The sequence below is a fragment of the Lepisma saccharinum genome, chromosome 8 (genome assembly GCF_977018435.1).
Source record: "Lepisma saccharinum chromosome 8, izLepSacc3.1, whole genome shotgun sequence".
NCBI classification, from domain to species: Eukaryota; Metazoa; Arthropoda; class Insecta; order Zygentoma; family Lepismatidae; genus Lepisma; species Lepisma saccharinum.
Genome location: NC_139236.1, coordinates 33,273,043 through 33,292,181, shown reverse-complemented (window position 1 = coordinate 33,292,181; position 19,139 = coordinate 33,273,043). Strand labels below are relative to the sequence as shown.

Here is a 19,139-nt window from a genome sequence, read left to right as displayed (position 1 = left end):
TGTCTCGTTCTTTTTTCTCGCTTTAGTTTCTCAATATTTTCTCTTTCTTTTTTACTAGAATATTATGACAGCACTTACGTTGACTCCACTTTGAACAACATGAATAGTTACATCATTTCTAAAATAATAATTTCCAATAGATTATGTGCATTTCAATGAAATGGAAAATGTTTTGTCTGCATTTTACATTTGTTTTCATACAACTGCCTCTTCTTTCACAGGATATCACAATACCACCATGGAAGTTTTATGGTCACCATGGAATACTTGTTCCTCCTGGAAATCCTAATGTGTCAGATATTGGATCCTCATCTAGCGACGAGGGTGATATTTCTTGCGATGACAGTGACATTGATCCAGATCATGCTCCACCACCAGAACTGTCATCTCTTGGTGAGGAACAAAGTTCCAGTGAGGATGAACTAACATCACTCCCACAAAGCAACAAAACTGACCAAATCGGAAGAGGGAAGAAGAAAGTAAAAGCATGGATTTGTGATAATTTCAGATAATGCCACATTTTATTTTAAAATTTGAAAATTGAAAACCAGTAAATGTATCATGTGAAGAGATACTTCAATTTTGACACAGGATGACTTTAGTGCATCTTGTATTTCTTTCAAGGATTAGAAATTACAATTATCCAACATAAATGCAAACAATAACATAATTTCTTATTTCAATTTCATTTCTTAGAAAAGAAGAAAATCATTATCTACGATGACTCAAGAATTTGTTTCCAGATTCAAGCCGTGTTTTCAGAGGTGTTCTGTACAATGCTATGAGCATATCTGTCAGATCCACGCCACCCATGTGGACAGAATAAACTGTGACTCTGGCTAGCTCTTGTATATCTAAGGATCGTCGTAATGTTGAAGTAAAAGGAAGAAAAAAGTTTGAAAACATTGAAAACTTTCAGGATGGACATAGCTAATGGTCTCATTCACTCACATACACAAAACGGGGAAGACCATCTCAAACAGACTTACCACAGAAATAAGTAAAGCATCCAGTAGCACCACGTCCACTTCAAGATATAAGATATGACAGTGTTGGGCATTGGTCAAAAATTACAGAGAAAGGTCTTTGCGTATTATGTGTGAATGGTTGACAGGTTCAAAAACAAGGAACTGCTTTTCAGCATTTCACCAAAAGTAGGTAGAAGATAAATAACAAGCATATGTCTGTAAAACGTTATGTAATTGGTGATTGTAGCACATTATTATAACACAAAAATACTTAATTTTACGTTTTTCTTCATTTCCTTAGTAAATATATTTTTGAAAATTCATTATACTAACAAGGAAATGTGGAACGATTATATTTCATATGGTACGATTCTAATCATTGTAGGAGCACTGTTTACCTATGTATAATCACATGTATGTCTCTAATGGGCAATGTATCTCACAGGACACATTATGTATCTCATTATGTAATACATAAATATGTAAAAATAACATATTTTTGTTATAATTATACTGAAAACATAGCATGTATCCTATTAATTAATTTTTTTCAGCACGTCATAAATGTTTGCCCGTTTAAGGGTTAAATTACTATATACATCATTCTATTTACTTCTATTATAGTATTTGAACTCTTCTTTTATATATTTCTCAATTTACTATAATATATATAATCCATCTTCTCCGCTCTAAGTTTTTTATAATCTCCTTCGCTCCTATTTATATAGCGTGCTGCCATCTCTTGTCGATTCCGAGAAACCATTCCTCCTTGCAACATTCATTGTGTCGTGTGAAACTGGCACGTGACAAAAATAACTATTTCACAAATCGTATGGAGCTTAGATAATGGATTCTAAAAAACTCCCAAAACTTTGGTGTTTGAAAATACCATGCATTACCGTAACAATTTTACCACAAATCCATTGGCCTGTGAATCAGCATCCAGCGCTTCAAGTGGTTGAGGGAAGGTTGGTCGAGTCTTGGGACTAGCTGGGGGATACGATCCTCATACTCAATCCCGGGAATCTCTGGAGCAAGGCCGCGCATAAAGGGAGAACACTGGGCGGAACGCAGCAGTACATGCTGCTGCAAAGGCTGGTAACTGCAGTCGCCCCCTCCACGCAATCCCGTTCCCTCTCGCGTGTTCACTGGTCGAGCCCTTTCGCGTCACTACTTGCGCAGAGGCTTGCTCTCGTTCGCTCGCTCCAGAGATTCCCGGGACACAGTATAGTAGCACTTTACAAGCGCATGTATGCCTCCTTCGTGGTGGAAGCTCGTGTAACGCGTTACAAAGCCAACGGTTCCGGGTTTGAACACCGCTCAAGGAATGGATGTATCACGGATTCTCATCATTTATATCACCAGTTGGTCATTCATCCTCATCATCAGAAGCAAATGAGAGTGAGAAGTAGTAATCAAAACTTAATGAATTACCCAGACTTCTCAATCCCATCCTTTGAAATCAGAAACGTTCCTGCGACGCTGTGCATGTATATTCACACTATTGTCTGTCCAAATGGGAGTGCATGGAGGGGGGTTGTTTTTAGACATCCGAAACGGCCCAGAACTGCTGCAATTCTTAATTTAGGTCCTTGATTCAGACACTTCTTTAGATGGATATCCACGGCGACTGACAGGCATAAATAATTCAGCCAGCCCGTTTGGGTTCTATTTTCGCGAGGGTCAACGGTCGCCAGTGCTCAACTCTCAATGGTTTGGAAACGCTTTCACGTCTGCCTTTTGTTCTGCAGTACGCGCCAAATCAACATCCGCTCCACAAAATGTGAACCAGCGGAGCAGCAAAAGTCTGCAGGCGTTATATCAATTTTAGTTATCACGCCTCTTTTCAAAAACTAGAGGTTAATCGCGACGATTAGAATGAATGGTGATTTGATAAAAATGAAACGATCATAATTACACTTCTATGCCTTGCCAAATCTTCGAACCGAGGACGTCTACTTCGCAGTGTGGAAGCTGGTTACAAACATCTTAAGAGGTCCCGGGTTCGAATTCCGACCTGGGCATAGGCGTTCTTAGTGAATGTTCTTTCATCAATTTCATATCAATTAACCACTACTCGATGGGGATCCTGAGAATGATATCCCCCAGCTAACAACATTTTCGCAAAGCATCCCTCAGATATCCCCCCCAGCTAGCCCCAAAGATCGACCAAATATCAACACGACTAGCAATTTTCACCTCAAGCGCTGCATTCATCATGATCTTCGCGACTAGCCACAAGTGGCAAAGCGAAGTGAAATGAACCAGATTGATCAAACAATCAATGAGATGTCGCCAACAGATTGGGCGTAAATTAGAGTATTAATAAATTAATGAAGGTATTCTCGCCTTCACGACAGCTTCAATACGTAAAGTGGTTAGAATATCTTAGCAACAAAGCTCATTGATCATGGTGTGTTTACCGAGAACGAGACTTATCCCACCAACCATTCATCTTATCAATATGCATTGACCACTCCTCGTCCGACAGAGGTCCCGGGTTCGAATCCAAGCCTGGGCATGGATGTTCTTTGCGAGTGCCTTCTTCATCAATTTCATCATGTCAGAAAAGCGAAGTAACAAAACAAATCCTACGGCATTTCTTCTTTTCCTTCTAATCTTTCTCGTTCCATCGGTATCTTCGAGTGCAGATAGATTAACGCCAGATTTCTTTAAGCTGGCCATACAGCTCACAAAAAGAAAACGAAAAAACCAATGGTAAGTACCTTGATTTGGGAGTGTGTTGTTAATTCAAAAGCATTGTCTTGGGAGGAATACTAATAAATGGTTTATTATAGTTACACTTTTATTTACATATTAACAATTGTCCCACGCGTGCATTATTGAAAATCCAATCAATTCTTTAATTTATCAAATGCACACCTATGGCACTTCCTACAACGTAGAACTAGCGAAACCACCTCTGCGTGGCTATAATCCCTGTACTTATTGATGTTCCGATACAGGCGAACTTCAACCTCTTGGCCTCTATTGAGTTTTCTAAGTCTTAGTATCAGCCCGCTAGGCAATATAATGCTTTCTCGGAATATATTCCTTAGCAAAAACTCTTCTAGGAAATGGGGAACTCTAACTCATTATTTCCATTTATTTAGACCAGCAGCAGTCTAAACCGAAGACTCAGCGAGTTGCTACTGTCCCGTTGAGTGAGTGATACCTCCTCCGTTTTGCTTTTTCGTTCTCATAGAAATCGGGTCTGATTTGGTCCCTTGGTCACCTGTAGCCGACGCTTTCATAGGAGCTGGGTTAGCAACGTATCTTTTTTTCGAACGAGAGCTCTCCAACTGAGTAACTTAGCATAGCGAAATCAAACATTCAGCTAACATAATCGAATAAGAACATACATACATATATACACACATAAAATATACGAAATCAATCCTTACATCTAATTCCAATGAAATACAAAATAATAATAATAAATAAAGATCAACCCCGACCTTTGCAAATATCAACAATGAAACAGCACATAAACTTATGTTTCAAGAAATATCCTTCAAATAATACGTAGTCGTATTAGTGAAATTCTTGCAAAGTTACGGAAAAAGCATCTGAAAAGATATAGTGACACTTGAAAAGTCGACACGAATAAAATTGATACTTCTTCACATAACCCACTATCGTTTAGTCTCTCTCGTAAATTAGAGCGTTAGTGTTCCTGATCAGCCTCTTTACTAGCTAGTTTTGGCATTGCAGATCTGTTACTTATTTCCTTTACCCCATACTGAAAGAGACGCAACTTATGAATCCAATTCGGACGAAAAATATAACAATAAAGTTGACGTTTGGAAGTAGTCGGAACGTTCTCGAATTTACTTAAAAGATTATGGCACATGTATGCCGATGGGCAATAAAGGGAAAATGTAATTCTTTTCAGTTCGATTTTTTTCCAAAATATTGGAAAAGGAAATGGAATTAAAATATTAGTCACAACCTGAAAGACAGCTGAAAAGCAACTTCTCCTCTGCAAGACAGCTGAAAAGCAACTACCTCGTCTGTAAAGATTGGTGGAAAAACAGAACCGGATGTCTGGATGTTAAAAAAGCATAAAGAACGGTGAACCACGGATGGTAGTCGTGGTTCCTTTATGTGGAAAAGGTCTTCCAAAATAAACGAGACTCCCACCACTGTTACGGTTTCCCATGTAGCCTATATTAAAAACCCAAAATCTACAAACAGGCTTGTGTAGAAGCACGGGCAAGATAAAACAAAATATTTTCTGTAAGTTCTGATATCTAAACACGCCTGATCCTGTCACAGTTTCTTTCTCTACAACCTAATAAAAATAATGGGACCAAAATGGGTTCATTGACGACAAAATTGACGATATACATTAACTACTGTGCATTTAAATGTGATTTTTTTAAATTTCTTTATTTATTTAGCGTCGACTTTCTGTCATTTTGGCTAATCGATACGATGAGAATGAATGATATGATGAAATTAATGAAGGGATACTCACAAAGAACACCCATGCCCAGGCCGGGATTTGAACCCGGGACCCCTGGCGTCGTAGCGTGCTGTGCTAACCTCTCCGCCACGGAGGTCACCGTATTTAAATGTATTTGGGGATTGAAATTCAGTTTCCATGAATATTTCACATCGTATACAATGTCCTACTGTGATGAACATTGAAATATTTGCGAAGGAAGGTATCTCTCCTTCTGGCATATTTTAAGTATACTCTGTCTTTATCACTTTAGAATTATCCTGTTATTTTTGCTGGAAGTGATCGAAAGAGCTACATTTTCAAGAATTAACATTCAATCATCTCTCTTGTACGGCCCTTCCCACTCTAGAGAAGCATTATTTTCTTATGATGCCAATGACTGCAACATGATATACCTTTTATGATACTTTAAGATCCCGTGGATCGCCTATCTCTTCACCCTTGGAGCGTATCGCTATTGCGTACCGTAAAAGCAGTTACATTTAAAAAATCATCTTCCGAGAACAACCCCTTGAATGTCTCATATGACGAAAAAAATTGAATTTTGGAGAAAATAAGCATCCAGGTTATTTTGCAATGTAACGCGGGATACAGACCGGTGATGACCGTCACACAGGTGTTACTAATTCTGCCACTAATTAAAAGTGAAACACTTCCTAAGGGAATGACGTAGCAGTCACTCTTTCCAAGAACCGATCACCCATGAAAAGAAACCGCATTGCATAGCCATTCCAATTTATTCAAGCCTTGAAATTGTTCTGCTTAGTCACGACTTTCGCAGAGTGAAAACGATCATTTTAGTAAGATTTCATTTCCGAATTCCCATCTTGGTTCCTCTCTTCTTTCGCACCATTTCAGATTGCTGACGGCAGGACTTCCTTTCCTTTCACTAACTTCAAGACCGCATGACCATGTTCGAGCTGTAACACCACGACCGTGTGTGTGCATATGTATTAGAAATTCTGGGTGACAACCAGGGGCGTAAATAACAACCCCGCAAACCCCGCCACGCGGGGGGGGGGGGCATGTGGATTGCATACGCTGTTGTCTACTTTCAATAGTTTCCTGAATCTGTAATCCACAGTACACATTACAAATAAATTTCATTTTTTGAGAATTTAAACTGTTGGTATCGAAGGCCAAAACTTTTGGAGAAAGACTCTGAGGACAAAAAAAAGTCGTGAACCCTTATTGAGTTATTTATATCCGTAAAGAAAATGTAGGTGAAAGCAGACGAAATGCATAGAGGAAGAATAAACTGCCGATCACCGAAAAGTTTTAAGGGTAGGTTTCGGCTATTTGATTATTTTCACCTGGTAAAATTAAAATGTAATTTTATGTTGCAACGTCGTCAAATGCACACTATCTTGAAAAACTTTTTGTTTGACTATTTTGAAAATAAATGCACGCAAAAGGCCACGGATTTTAAAATGCAAAATTATAAGAAAAAAGGTTCCAAAAATGTTTTCAAAAAGGTGCAAAAAAATGCTGATAAAATGCCTTTATTCAGGTCTCAACCAGTTACATTAATATTTTTTATTCAACACTGTAGCAAATAACATTATTTACGGAAACATTGTAAAATTTATACCAATTTATAGGTCTCGTTCTGCTCTACAAAATGAGACTATAGGATTTTATGTAGCTGCTCAAGAAGAGTGAAAGTCATTTATTTTTCTGTCCAATTTTTTAACAAAACCTGAAAGAAGGAAGAAAAAGGGTGCTCAAGCATCAAAGATAGGGTAAAATGGGAATAAATGTGCTGATCTCACGAAAATGAGTAAAAAGGTGAAACAAAGTGTGTTCATTTTACTTGATTTCATGTCCTAAAATACATATCTCAAACAAACGGCACCTTAAAATCCGTTCCCAAATGATTAATAAGAACTGTTTCTCTAATGACTAAACGTTTTCATTTGCTGGATGATTCGCTGTATTACAAATGTGTGTTTCTCATGATATATGAATAAAATAGAAATAGCCCGATTTATCACCACTTCCTTGCAACATTTGACAAATACTAACGAAGGTTATATTTGAGATGAATGGGCTATTTAAAAACAATGCACCTACATAAATGGTGTTTTAAGTCCACTTTATGCACAGAAAGGCTAATCGGAACTGGACCTACAGTTTAAAGTGGAATCCGAACCACTATGCCATGTGCTTCCACCAGGTATCGAATCCGGGACCCTTTGGTCACAAGGCCACGACGTTACCACTACGCCATTGAGGAGGCCCGCACCTACATATGAGCCTTTATCTAACTTCATTGTAACGAGGCTCTGGCGACTGGCCCCATGGCCAGTATAATTTTGCTTGTGTTGTCCTGTGTTTTGTCCTTATTTGTGCTGAGTGCTCCTTTACAGCCTCAGCTTTTAACGAAAGTCAGAAGATTTTAATATTTTATGATTTTAGTTCTGCAACGTTAGAGTTGTTATGTGTAACGATAAGGGGCTGGACCCCGTATAATGTGACGGGTGCAAAATAGCCTTAGTGCTGACGCAGCCAAAATTTTAAATTCAAATTTAAAAAAAAAATCTAACTTCATTGATTGATTGAATTAAAAGTTTTGAGTGCGTCGGCTTTACCTAACTTCACACACACAAAACAAGTTTTTAATTATGACTTTGTGTTCAGCAATAGATAAGAGTTAAAACCGTACATACCGTTTGAATAGGTTGGTGCGATATTTGGTCGCATGAGCATTACATGGTTCAACATGGAGACGAAGCAGCAGGGGGATGTAAATTATCCTAGATGGAAAAATGGCAACTCCGTGTCTGGTAGCTGCATGTGATTTAAAATTCACCAAAAATAGTTTAGCTTAGACCTCCTTTCTCCTAATTTATTTTGATCAGTGAAGGAATTACACGGGGGAAAATACGAAGTCTGTGATAGTCTTGTATAACGTGAACTTGAAGGAAATTAAAACTTCGTAAACCATTCCTTCAACAATACACTCATATCTGTGCGAGTTAATTTTTCACAAGCAAGTTCTTCACACGTACGGTTGATCCTCACCATACCCATATTGTACGCATTGCGCCAATATCCATGCAAACGCGAGTAATTCATGCCTAGGGTCGCACACTTAAGTGAATTGTTGCAATGCGCACTGCACAGAGAAGCATTCTAGTAAACACAAACAGCGGAGAAAAGCAGGAGCGGAAGGCGGAAAACTGGGTTAGTGCGGGTTGTTATGAAGAAAGCAAGTGTTGCCCAACGTCAACTTGCCATTGTTCGACGTGGGACAGGCGTGGAAAGTTTTTGAACATTTCTACTCTCGCTTATTACATTCTCCCCCTGTTATTAAAAACTAACGCTGTAAATCCACCAGTGTCCGTTTCCTATTCCCGAGAGTTCGGAAATGAGTTCCCAGTGGTTACTGGGATCCATCCCTTTGAAACTACCTATCATGAGCGATTTGGTGTGCTTCATATTTCTATTTTTCTGATTTTAAGTCGTTTTTCTGCTACTTTTAGATAAGATAATATTGATGAATGAATCTCACAAAAGAACGCCCATGCCGTAGGCGAGTGTTATCGTAGGATGATCGCTGAAAACAAAGCCAGAGGCGCGGTATGATGTATTTTGTACTGACATTTGTAGAGGATAGTCCACGAACTAGTCCACGAACATCAGCCTGCTAGTACTGGTGTCAGCCAAACCGCGAGTCATGACATAAACAAATATTCCACTCAACATAACCTCTTACTACTATAATTAATATTATTGGTAACGTTTTTTCTCCCCGAGGGATCTTTTCAATGCTATTAGTTATATCCTATATATATGCAGCCACACCGTACATATTCAGATTCCACTAGCACATTTCTTTCCTGATAGATAAGATACTCAAGGCGATAAACTGTGGAAACAATATCATAATAACAGAGAACAGACTCAATCACAATAAGTCGCTACACTTATCCACCCCCAAGTTATGCATTTATCACCATACCATATCACATACTTTGCATTAAAGAAAGAATTCATAAGTTTTGTAGTAAGGTGTTCTCAGTCCGGAGAGGAGGGTTTCGGTTCATAATCGTACAAAATATGTAACTTCTCGATAGAAAAATAATAGTTATTGATCGGCAACCGGCAATTGTCGCCACGCGGTTGCATACATACAGGATAATAACGCAAGTTTTCCTATGGTCAGTAGCACCGGAACGAGGCCTCAACGGGCAAGCGGCTACAAGGAAAAAATGCTCACTTTCATGAGTCCTCGCACGCTGTGAAGCCTGTCGATGCTATGTAAGGCGATTCCAAATGTGAATGTCTGCGCATTATCCTCCAACGGGGTGGGGACACACACACAAACGAATGTATGTATGTATGTTTGTAGACGCCCGCAAATATCTGTAACACATGTAGGCAAGTGACGGTTAACAGTTCCCCATCCAGATATGATTTATAACTATTCAAATCTTCAAGAAACAAGTGCATCGATTTGGTGTTTTAAATCCACTTTATGCACAGTACGGCTAATTGGGACTAGACCTACAGTTTTAAGTGGGATCCGAACCACTATTTGCCTCCACAGGGTATCGAACCCGGGACCCCTTTATTACAAGGCGACGACGCTACCACTGCGCCATCGGGGAGGCCTAAGAAACCAGTGTAAGACGATATTACACCCTCGACATCACTAATACTAACAATAAAGTTTCAATGAACATAGTGGAAGACAGCTAACCAAAGAGTAATGGGCAAGAACCCTTTCCTAAAAAAAAAAATATTGAAAAGTGTTCGAAGTCTGATCACGCCAAAGAAGGTATCGGGCTCGATTCCTGACCTGAGCAAGCGTGTTCCTTGTGACTGTGCCTTCATCAACATAGTGTGGAGGTAATCAACAAAAACCATCTGCACCCTACCAAGTGGTTTGATTGGTTACATTTCGACTGGCCAAGTAATTATGATTTTTTGACTTGCACTTACAAAATGTCAGTGTGTCGATGTCACTATCAAGATAATGTGTGTGGCAATCAAGTAACAGACAATTTCAACTGGCAAAGAAATCTTATCTTTGAAGCTTGTAAACTTCTCAATTGAATGTTTGCTCAGGTGTATAGATACATGCCCTTCACGTGAGACGTGCACTACACCTGAGGAAAGATATTCTTAGAAGACAGCAATTTCTTTCCTACTCCCACCTTAAACCACACGTTACGTTCTGATTAGCTATATATGTGATTAAAATTGTCTTTAAAATCAAAGGCTGATATATACATATTATTTATAACTCAAGATTTACTTTTTTTAATATTTAAATGCTAAAATCTTAAGTAAGGTGACGTCGTAAAACAGTCAAATATTTACAGCATGTTAGAAAATATCAATGTTACAGTAACTTTTTGTTTGCCGAGGCCTCGCTTCGACGCTACAAGCTTACGAAATATGACTTTCTCTATGCAGCCATGCGGTGCAGCTTCACGGTTACCACTGATATATTTTCTGCCGAAAATGACAAAAGTGGTCGACTCTCGATCTCGCCACTGAAGTTTCCGGGTTCGAATCCTAGCCTCGGCATAGGTGTGTGTGTATATAAATGTTATCTAATCACCAGTCATCCTCATCGTCGTGATTCGTCAAAGTGGAAAATAAGTGACGTAAAATAAGAATACAAACCGAAAAGAAATTTGTATGCTAAGGGCAGACTGTGTAGTCAACCAAGGAAATGACCGACTACTCTCTGTAGTGTGAATAGCTCTGGACACAATGCACACTGAAAGTTTGTCGCTGTTGTGGGGCGATACCCTGTATATGCATACGGACATCTATCGGTTTTGGAGGTGGTTGGATCTACTCATATGACTTGAATGCTGAAATTGGATTGAGACCTACCTTGATGGGATAACAGGCGACAGCTTGGAGAGACGTGCCTCCTTACACCTGGCGAGCTCAGCCCCGGCTCATCCAGGGAACCAGCCCCACGCCTGCAACAAAGAAAAACATTCATGTAATAAATTAAAACATTTACAATTGCACGGCTTTGGAATTTAAAATGTATCATTAAGATGACAGACGTGCAAATAATTGTTGAACACTCAATTTTCTATAAATTATTCAATTATACTCATTAATTATTAATTTGTAAAAATATAATTTCAACGGATGCTTACCTTAAACTAAACTCAATTGCGCAAGTACCCTCGCCGGGACATGGCCTACCAAGTATTTTCTCATTGGGTAACGCGTGGAGTCCCATCACGGCTGTTTTCAGGCTTTCGAAACCGGGGCTCGCGACTACTACTTCTCAAGTAGCTCCCAAAATGCTGAGTTAACAACGAAATTGTGTTGACCCTCACAGGGAATCTAAACCCCGAATAGTACCGCAACCATTTGGCAAGCGGGAGTCCATGCTTAACCTAAACACACTTAAAATATTTATTTCACTTTTGTTTGAGTTGGTGTTTTAAGTCCACTTTATGCACAGTAAGGCTAATCGGGACTGGACCTACGGTTTAAAGTGGGATCCGAACCACTGTGCCATGTGCCTCCACCGGGTATCGAACCCGGGACCCCTTGACAACAAGGCGACGACGCTAGCACTGCGCCATCGGGGAGGCCCTATTTCACTTTTGTAATATAAATTCAGACTTCATAGATTTTTATCATGATTATTATAATTTGTAACCCTTTTGGATAGAAGAAATGCTTACGATTACAGCTTTATTTGTAAATATTTGATACACAACTTCATATTCCACGATTATTATAAAAAAAAAAAAAATACTCTAAAAGCCCATCATTATGCGCTTAGAACTAACTGCTCTGCAATTTCTGCCATTTCCTATTTTAGAAATCATATATATTTTAATTTTATTCACAATACTACCACAATCTGTTGGATGGTAATGACATTTTATTATTAACGTAACATGTGTAATTTTACAACCTGAGTTTTAATACAACTGATATTGTAATTTTTAATAGATTTAATTAATGAACTAAACACCCAGCCATGAAATTAGGCAGGTGGCAGAAGTTCACGCTATTGCCACGTCGGAGCACAACCCCGTGTGTTCGGAGGTTTAAGAGAAAGAAAGATCTCGTTGTACAGCTGGTCTTAATAATTTATGTGATGCAAACTGACAGTATTTGCTCGAAAAGTCAGTGATGACACAAAAGTGCCCCGGAGAGGGGTCGGTCTGACGCTCGAACTAGGTAACGCAGCCCGGTTGATGATGCCACACAATGCGCGGGAACCAGCGACTTTTGTCCTGGTCTCGCTCGTCTTTTTTTTTTTTTTTTTGTCATATGTGGCACCATCGGAATTCTGTCCAGCCGCCTATTTTCATGGCCGTGCGTTTAGCTTTATTATTCCAATGTAATTTGTAATTTGTGTTCTTAGTATACTTTAGCTATTATTGTATATTTTATTGTGTAATTTTGAATTGTATGTTATTTTTCAATTGTATTAAACAGCTGTATAAGGCATGCATGCTATTTTTCGGCATATTTAAATAAATATAAATCTGATAGTATAATGTCTAGGTAAAGCCACACAGGAAAAGAAAAAATACGTTCAAGAACTCAAGATCACCTACATGGCATTCACTTTGTTTCCGGGAGTTTTGCACATATAGAGGAAATGTCCTTGCCTATAATGTCCACCCGTCCATCCTGCCATTATGGCGTTTTGACCTCTTAGGACTGCCAACGGCCTGTGAGAAAGGCACGAGTAACTGCACGCTATCTTGAAACAAGAAAAGGCGCAGGACACATTCACTTTGATCTAATAGTAGCATTGGTAAATATTTGTACACAGCGGTTAAAATCAACATTAACACAAAAACAGTGCTAACGTACAGACCTTGATTCTTATTCTAGTCAGACTCTGGACTTGTTCGTTAACCTCCGTGCGGTACCAAAGGGGTAAAGGTCATTCTGTGATGTAGTTTCAACGTATATATACACAACAATGTTAACATGCATTTCCGAGCTCATGTTTATGGTGCATTGTGTACACGTATTATACAGGCGAATTTTCCACGCATGTACAGTCACAAAAAGATGGGTTGTAACGATCCCATTGACTTTCAATGGTCCGTGACTGTACCAACCTTGGTCGTGGAGGTAAAATAGTTCGACTTATAGAAATGCCTATATTTTGTTTATCGTAATTGCAAAGGCAATTCACTAGTAGAAACCAACCATGAACCTAATAAAATTACGTTTTTTACCCTAAAGAATCATATATATGGCGTGAAACTTTCTGCGGTGATACCTTGTGTGTGTACAATGTATTTGACAATTTGCTCTATTAATACATACTTTAAGGCTTCAGACGAATTTGAATTTAAAATTTTGGGTGCGTCAGCACTTTGGCTATTTTGCACCCAACACGTTATACGGAGTCCAGCCCCTTACCGTAACAAATAACGTAACTGTAATGTCGCAAAACTAAAATCTTAAAATATTCTGACTTAGGTTAAAAGCTGAGGCTGTAAAGGGCTACTCAGCACACATAAGGACAAAAAAGAGGACAACACCAGTGGTGCCAACCGTAGGTACTTTCTTCAATGTTGGAATTTTGGAACATGTTATCGGTGGAAGCATCGAGCAGAAAGATTTGGTAAGAAAATGTGTATATTTTATCTTCTGTACTGCATGCTCTTGAGGTGGTGTTCTTTTAGTCGTTTTACTTGGCGTAGGGACATTTGGTCAGTAGTAGGGACATTTTGACTAAGTCTGTAGGGACATTGCCGAAAAGTGGTTGGCAACACTGGACAACACACACAATTATACTGGCCAAAGGGACAGTCGCCAGAGCCTTGTTAGTCTTCCAAAAGCAGTCCACGGTGTACTACATGGAAGTGAGGTTGACAATTGGGTGTACTACTTGGAAGGTCACCCCCTTTACACCCCAAGGCTTCAGACGAGACCGAGACGGGTGATTTATAAATCGAGACGAGAACGAGGCAGTACTCTCCTTCTGCGAGTACACGCACGTGCTTGTCCAATTCAATGAGCATTATTTCAATAAAGTATATTGGCCAATTGAAACTATATCACCTCCACAATAATTTCCAGGTTCTGTTTTAAGCTCATGCAGACAATCAGGACCGAACACACAGCTTAAAATGGGATCCGAATTACCTTGCAATGTGTATAACACAATTTGTAAATAAAATATAATGTTGTTAGTTTGAGTATAGGTAAATTGTTTCAGGTATTGAAACGAGACAGATTTGCATTTAGAGATCGAGACAAGAAAAGCAATAAGACAAGTTTGTTGAAATGGGTGAAAAGACGAGTCCGTTGTCACTCAGATCGGGAAACAAAAAATATTGCAAAACTCAAATGATGCTATATCTTAACTCTATTTTGATTGATTTATTTGCTTTATTTTACTTCGCTTTTTTGTGCCACTATTGGCTAATTTGCGAAGATGGTGATGAGTGATGATATGATGAAATTGATGAATGGACACTCACAAATATCCATGCCCAGGCCGAGATTCGAACCCGGGACCCCTGGCGACGTAGCGCGATGTGCTAACCACTCCGCCACGGGGGGCGGCATATCTTAACTCGATTAACTCGAGTTACATAACAGGAAAAAGCAGAAAAGGCTATATCTTGCAATAAAACAAAAGAATCACTACCAGTAGCAAAATTGAAGCTTGCTCCTCAAATATTTCACATTCAGTAAAGAAAAAGAACACTATTGTTTCCTATACTACACAAGATTTAACCCCAGGGTTAGTTTCATACTGCGTCACATATACGGAGGTGTATGCCTCTCAGCAGTGGTCCGATTAACGCAGATCCTATGTGGGTAAGCTATTGTTCCTTCGTCAGTGTCATCAATTCACCAGTCACCATACCATGGCAATTAACCAACAGAGAGGAAAAACGACTTAACCAAAAATTTAAATATAGTATACGTATACAAGCCTCCACGATGGCCTAGTGGCAACGCTGTTGCCTTGTAATCGAGAGGTTCTGAGTTCGATTTACAGTGGAGGCGCATAAGGCAGTGGTTCGGATCCCACATCCCGTAGTCTCGATTGGGCTATCTGACCATAAAGTGGATTTAAACAAGGAAATGTATATAAGCGAGGGGGTTATGCTGTTTCAAATATTTCCCCGAAATGCTAATGCTGATGATAAAAGATAAATAGCTTAATTTAAGTACTTTACATCGCAATTTGTATGCAAGGCAGGGGTCATAAAACAGTGGTCATAAATTATGGCCTCCATCAAAAACCCTACAATTATTCTTTCTCGACACGCCCTTGCATATACGAAGGTCTAACCTAGTTCAATGAGAACAAAAGTAGTAAAGATAGCACTTACGTTATCTAATGTTCAGAATATCTTCTTGGAACTGTTAATCGGCTGACTCAAGTCTGCTCTACAGAACACGTGGCCAAACAGTCATACGGTTCTTTACATGCATTGTACACATAAAATGTCTATAAACACATAACCATAACGCGCGAAGGTGACACGATTTCAATGCGCGTAATAATCTGACTTTCTCAATATAATGAAATAGCAACAGACGTTCGGTTGACAAAAACTGTTTTTTTACGATTCTGCAACGTCGATCTCCACGTTGCTCGAAGGCAGGCCTATAGGGAGTGAGATTATCGAGAATGTGAAATCGTTGTGGAGACTTATTCGACTTATTGGAACCAGTATGGTTTAGAATCTATAGTTTCTACCTACGTAAACTGAAAATCCACTTCTGTCGCCGATTAACATCATATAGAGTGGATATTCAACAACCCAAATAAAATCCAAGTATAATTTCAGATTTTCTAGGTGAATTATCCAAAAATTCAAGACAACAGATAATAATTGTTGTAATAGATATTAATTTGTACCAACATTTTTCACTAAAATTTACGAACAGTTCCTTGTACGTGTTAATAAGTACGTGTGTGTTATAATTTATGACACCCCCCCCCCCTTCTCAAATACCAAGTTGTCAAGTATCACAAGAGTAAATAAGCCGGCTAGGTGGGCGAGCGCGTTAAGTGGCCAACGTTCGGACATGCTACCACAGTATTAGTTACAGGGTTCGAGTCCCGGGCTGGCCATGGGCGTTATTTCATCAATTTCATCTAATCATACCTCATGCTCATCGTCGCGATTACCCATAAGTGACACGCAAGCGACGCTAAATATCACACGAGTAAATGACGATCGGCGTATCCTTCCCCCTTGGACATTTAAAAAAGACGATCCCTTCATTACCCCCCTTGACATCCACAAGTAAGCAGCCGACTCATTCATCTCTATCCATAGAGGATGTTCTCGCGCGACAATGGCAAGCTTACAAAACAAGAAGAGGACATCGGGACGAATAATCGTCGCGATTAACCAAAGAGATAGAAAAAAAAGACGTAGAATAAAATAATCAGAAAGACTGAATAAGGGCGACCATGTTTTCTCAGTAACGTTTTTGGTCGTTAAGTCTTCGTAAAATGTGCAATTTCCATTCTGCAATCTCGCGCATGAAACTACGCCACTTTTCTACCTCTTGTGTTTATCGCCACGGGAAAGATGAACGATCAAATTGTGATGGGACAAACGCCCAACTATGCCTGTCCCAACTATCTCTGGAGCAGCCGAACGAAAACAAGTCTCTGCGCAAGTAGTGACGCGAGACGGCTTCACCAATGAATACGTGCGAGGGAACGGTATTGCGTGGAAAGGGGGGGGGGACAACGACGGCAGTTCCAGCCTTCCCAGCAACGCTCTGCCCACTCGCTTTCCTCCCCTTCCCTGATGCTATGCGTGGCCTTGCTCCAGAGTTCGCCGGGATAGGGTATAGGGTTGAAAACTAGGAAACGTTGGACTCGTAGCGCATCATGATCATCACTCCGCCACGGGGGCAGAATCATGGCACTCAAACATTATTATACACTATCGAGACATCATTAAGAGAATATCTTCGTTTTGGTAACTAGCAAACTGGTAACTGAAGCGACGTACACATTACTCAATGAAGACGTTAAATAAAGTTCAACGCTCACAGTATACTATAAGGTCGTTGACGATAGTGAAGAAACAATTTATCCCTCACAACTTCGTTTTTGGTTCAACCCAGGGATGGACTCTTCAATTTCAATCAGCACCGTGTTTATTCCTGTCTCACGACGCTGGACATTATCTTCATCCAGACACACTCCAGAATTACGTCATCTGTTATGCTTCATTAATCCCATCTGGTTGCCGTGCTAGCACGCGACTTTAAAGTTCCAAGAGATCAGCTGTTTCAATAGATTTCTGAATGCTTTGCACATGTGTAACAACATGATTGTGCTTTTTAGGTCTTCTCACTCAGATTTCGAATTTGATATAAAAACAGAATAATTGCCTATTGCTTTTATTTTATTATTTTTATATTTCTTTGCTTGTCGATAGCTCCTGAGGCAATTGTGTAGGTGTTGCCATCATGTTAGAAATCAGGAGCAATTGTGTTTAATTTTATGATTAATGTCACAATTTATAAATGACGAATTGTTGTTTTAAGTCCACTTTATGCACAGATAGGCAAATAAGGACTGGACCTACAGTGGGAAGAAAAGTGGGATCCGAACCAATGTGCTTGCTTCCACCTGGCATCGAACCCGCGACCCCTACATTACAAGACGAGGACGTTATCACTACGCCATTGGGGAAACCCGATATATGTGACGAAAAGACAGTGCAAGACTGTTACAAAACGCAAAAAGGTTCAATTTAATTGCGCCAACTGATGTGGAGCCTTCTTCTCTTGATGACATAATACCACGGCGAAGCGGGCGACCGCCCGGGGCCTCGCGTCCTTTGGGGTTCATACGAAAAATGTAATATATAAAAGTGAGAAAATATGTGGAAAATGCTATTTTTTATGAGCAATAAAATAAAAACATTGATTTTTAAAAAAAAAATCTAGTTAAACGTTATAATTTAAATATGTCAAACAAACAGGCAAGCGGGCCCTAGGCATAATGTGGATCGAAAAAGTTTAAAATTATCGTATTTCTCATGTGAAACGTTTACTCAAAAAATCACGAGAACTTGCTTTAATAAGTTAACAATAAAGCACCTCCAACTGCCACGAAGAAGTGTGAAGCATTTAAATGCTTGTGTTGTTTCCTTCCTTCCCACAGCTGACCCGTGTCCAGGATGTTTGGGGGGGGGCTTATCCGAAAATGTGGAACAAAGGGTAGATCAATGGTTATAAAATAAAAATTATTCAGTTTTGCAGACTGCAGACTTCTGGAGCCTGCCTGTCTCCCCAAACAACCCATTCATGTACGCAAGGACGAAATCGAAATTCTTGCACAATCTGATAAATTGCCAATGTTATTTTCGTACGTTTTATATCTTCACATTATAATATTTCATAGTTCGTAGGAGGGCATAGTCCCCATGGCCCCTCCCCTGGGTACGGGTCTATCCTACAGCTTCAGATTTCAGCTCCCGGAAAACAAAGAAAGTCATTTTTAGGGTGAGTGAAATTATTGAATATCATTTTCGTCAGTAATTTATTATTATTATTTAAATATGAGAAATTGATGACGTATCCCTGAAGATTTTGTGTCGATTCGCATCGAGATTTCAAATTTAAAGACCGGATGGGGGCCACGCACTCTAATCTCGCCCAGGGCCTCACAATATGTCATTTTGCAGACTAGCGAGTGTCTGGCGTCTGGACTCGTAGCCAGTGAGGCTCGAGTTGTGTCGTCC

The 19,139-nt window shown here is 39.5% G+C and overlaps 1 protein-coding gene across 1 annotated transcript in view; it reads right to left on the bottom strand.

Annotated features, from left to right (window-relative positions):
- The window catches only part of trc (Serine/threonine-protein kinase tricornered), a 171,003-nt gene that overhangs the window by 136,814 nt on the left and 15,050 nt on the right, over positions 1-19,139 (bottom strand). Inside the window, exon 2 of the mRNA XM_083126450.1 lies at positions 11,290-11,381. The gene's annotated coding sequence lies outside the window, so the exon portion shown is untranslated. The remainder of the gene's footprint in view (positions 1-11,289; positions 11,382-19,139) is intronic.